Consider the following 3,393-nt stretch of genomic DNA (forward strand, 5'->3'; position numbering starts at 1 on the left):
ATCCACTTCAATATAAAGGCTTGCAGTTTATCATTCTAAAAATATGGAACGCTTCATGAATTTGCGTGTCATCCTTGCGCAGGGGCCATGCTAATCTTCTCTGTATCGTTCCAATTTTAGTATATGTGCTGCCGAAGCGAGCACTCTAGATTGATTTTGTTGTTGTTTTGGTTTTTGAGACAAGGTCTCACTGTGTAGTCTAGGCTCGCCTTGAAATCACTGTGTAGCCCAGCTTGTCCTTAAACTCCTGTTGACCTTCCTGCCTCAGCCTCCAGAATACTAGGGTTGCAGGTGTGTGCCACCATGCCCAGCAATCATTAGGTAGGCTTGTAAAAAACCAAACACTTAAAGAGAGTGAAATATAGGTCCACAAGATAAAGACAGGCACATCATGGAAGCCAGCGAGGTGGGCATAGTTGCGTGAGTTTGGGGGTAGAAATCTATGCAAAGAAGATGTTTGATTTATAGGTGAAAGGTGTAGTTCTGTCTAGTGGGGAAAGGTGGCAACCCATTCATAGGTGAGGAGTGTGGCCTGTTTTACAGGTGAATATATGGGGGCCTACGCAGAAGTGCAAAGGTCTATCGTACAGGAGAAAGGGGGTGGATCAGCCTGGGTGGAATGGTAATGATTTGGTCTACTGGTGAAAAGCACTGTTTACAGGTGAAAAGCACAGATCAAGGCTCATTGTGTCTTTAAGGACCTTAGATATTTTTGTGTGTATGTGTGTCCTGGAATGGAAAATGGATTAGATAACATCTGTGTCCTCAAGGTGCAGTTTTTCTTTAAAATACAACTTAAAATTACAGTGTTCCTTGTCTCCTTTCTGCCTTTCTTTCTCTTGTCCTACCTCAGGACAAGTTTATCCTGTAGGAACATACCAATTTAAATGTATTAGTTCACAAAGGAAAAAAATGCAAAGAAATGACATGACAAGATGAGGATTTGTAATATCCAGTGAGCTGGCTAATCAGCAGTGTCCATTGTCTGGGTAAAGTTTAAGTGATTGAAAAGAATTCGCGTATGAGCATTGTGGGAAGACCTTTCCAGAGGGTGTTCTAGCAATCTGTGTCAGGTCATATTTAATACGCTTGAGCTATTAGTTTATCCCAAAGAAACAATGAGACATGTGCCTGTGTGTGTAATACAGTACTGTTTATATCAGTAAAAGCAAACAAAGCCACATAGCCAAGCAAATATCAAGAAAGCATGATGTATTCTTACAGTGGACTGCCATGTAGTCATGGAAATGCTCTCAATTATATTGTTTTTGAACAGGTGAGTTACTAAATACAATATATTGTAACTTTGTTATATCGCCCTCTATAGTTTTGTTGTATTAGGGTGTGTGTATGTGTGTGTGTGTGTGTGTGTGTGTGTGTGTGTGTGTGCGCGCATTTCTAAATACATAGGAAAAAGACTGACAGCATATATCTTAAACTGCTAATAGTGATTTCCTTGAAGGTGCAGGGTTGAGCCTTTATTATTGGTTATTTTTATCTATAGAGGATGTAAATTATTTATAATAAGCATAGGTTAAAAATCAGAGAATAAGATTGGGCATGGTGGTGCATGCCTGTAATCTCAGTTCTTGGGAAGGCTGTAAACAGGCAGATCACTATGACTCCGATCTATTAGTAAGACCCTGAACACCCTGTAGACCCTTCCCTAAAATATACACACACACCAAAAAAAAAAAAAAAAAAAATTAGAGACTATAAGAACAACAGTATTTCCATTTAGAAATAAAATATGAGCTGGGCTTGGGAGGGGGAGGCAGGAAGATCACAAGTTGGATGTGTGCTTGGACAATTTAGTGAGAAATTGTCTCAAAATAAAAACTGACAAAGGACTGGGGATTGTAGCTGTGTCGGAAGGCCCTGGGATTAATCTTCAGCACCAAAAGGGGTGGCAGGGATAAAAATGTAACCGGGGCTATTTTTAAATTTCTTCTATAATGACTGTGTTGTGTTTGTTTGGGGATTAGCCTATTAGCTTGGAGCCTGGAGGCTGGATGCCACTGTGGGAGAACTAATCTTTCACGTATTTCTATCTTTTCTGTGGAAGAGAGCCACGTGCTTGCTTGAAGTTGTCATTCGCACAGTGCTAGTTGTTTATCTTCTTGGTAATTAGATACAATGCGGTGGAAAGCTGTCATCCTCAGAGTTCCACCAACTGGGCTTTATTACCGGTTCTGCCCCTTCTGTGCTCTTGATATTGGGCAGATGGTCTCCCCTCAGTGACCTTTGCTTTCCACAACTATAGATAATTGTGTCATGATACTTAGCGACATCTTACTGAGAAGCTACCTTGGAATTGCAAAATGGTTTCCTATTGATGTAGGGAGTGTGATACAGGAGGACCTCCATGTAACCCAAATGCTATGAAGAAAGTGCTACCACTCCTGACCTACTAGACGTCAGATATGCCGAGGTCACGTCCCCCTAAATCAAATAATTCATCCTTCCAAACAATAGCAATTAAGAGTAGGAAAGATTTATTGAGAGTCATAGCTTGCAAGAGACAGGAAGTTGCCACCAAGGCCCTTTGTCAGGGGCAGTTGATACAGAAAAATCACAGTGTAGGTGCAGTGTATATTGAATTGCCGTCAGCCTGTAAGATTACAAGTGTCGCTGTTTGGCTCATGTTGGTCCAGCAGGCAGGCAGATCATGTAGCGAGGATATAGGAAAAGAACAAAGGAAGTTTTGAGAATGGATGGGTCCAGAGATTGTGGTCACTCAGCTGGGCAACCGATGCCTACCCGGACTGTACTGGACCAAGTGGTACTGATTATAGTGTAATCTCAAGTTACTGCTCATCCCTTAGGGCAGCTCGCAGGCCTGGACATTGCCTCTTCTCTTGAGGCCCCGCTTTCCTCGGATGTGAGTCCAGCCATCATGCTGATGTCTTTATTTTTTGCTGACATCTTTATTTTTCTGCTGACTTCTTTGAAAGCCCAGTTCCTCTCTGACTGTGTATTAATAACTTAACTGCGTATAATGTAACAGAAATATTTCCGTTTCCTAACAAATGAAAATAGTAGCAATAACAAATAATAGTAACAATAAAAAATAGTAATGATTATGAGCTTGTGGTTTTGTTCTGAATGTTAAGTTAAATCAGACAGGTAAACTTCCTGGAGCAGAGTAAGGAGTGGCTGTTATGATAGCAATATACTGTACTTTTTAGAAGTCCGTATGTTTTCAAGAAAAATTTTAAAACTTGTTGAAAAGTAGCTATATCTACCTTTAAAAAAAGTCTCATTGGGGCCGGGGAGATGGCTCAGTGGAATAAGTGCTTCCCTGGCAAGCGCAAGTGTCTGAGTTCAATCCCCGGTTCCGCCAAAAAAAAAAAAAGTCTCATTGAGTGTTCTTGGCTGGATTTTATCTTATTT

At 40.8% G+C, this 3,393-nt stretch overlaps 1 protein-coding gene and 1 non-coding gene across 6 annotated transcripts in view; one reads left to right on the forward strand and one right to left on the reverse strand.

Annotated features, from left to right (window-relative positions):
* The window catches only part of Ston2 (stonin 2), a 164,956-nt gene that overhangs the window by 85,146 nt on the left and 76,417 nt on the right, over window positions 1–3,393 (forward strand). The window lies entirely within an intron of this gene.
* Window positions 38–144, reverse strand: LOC111813375. The gene has a single exon (XR_002818656.1). It is a non-coding gene; the product is annotated as a U6 spliceosomal RNA (small nuclear RNA).

This window comes from Octodon degus, unplaced genomic scaffold, assembly GCF_000260255.1.
Source record: "Octodon degus isolate 3935 unplaced genomic scaffold, OctDeg1.0 scaffold00007, whole genome shotgun sequence".
Lineage (NCBI taxonomy): Eukaryota > Metazoa > Chordata > Mammalia > Rodentia > Octodontidae > Octodon > Octodon degus.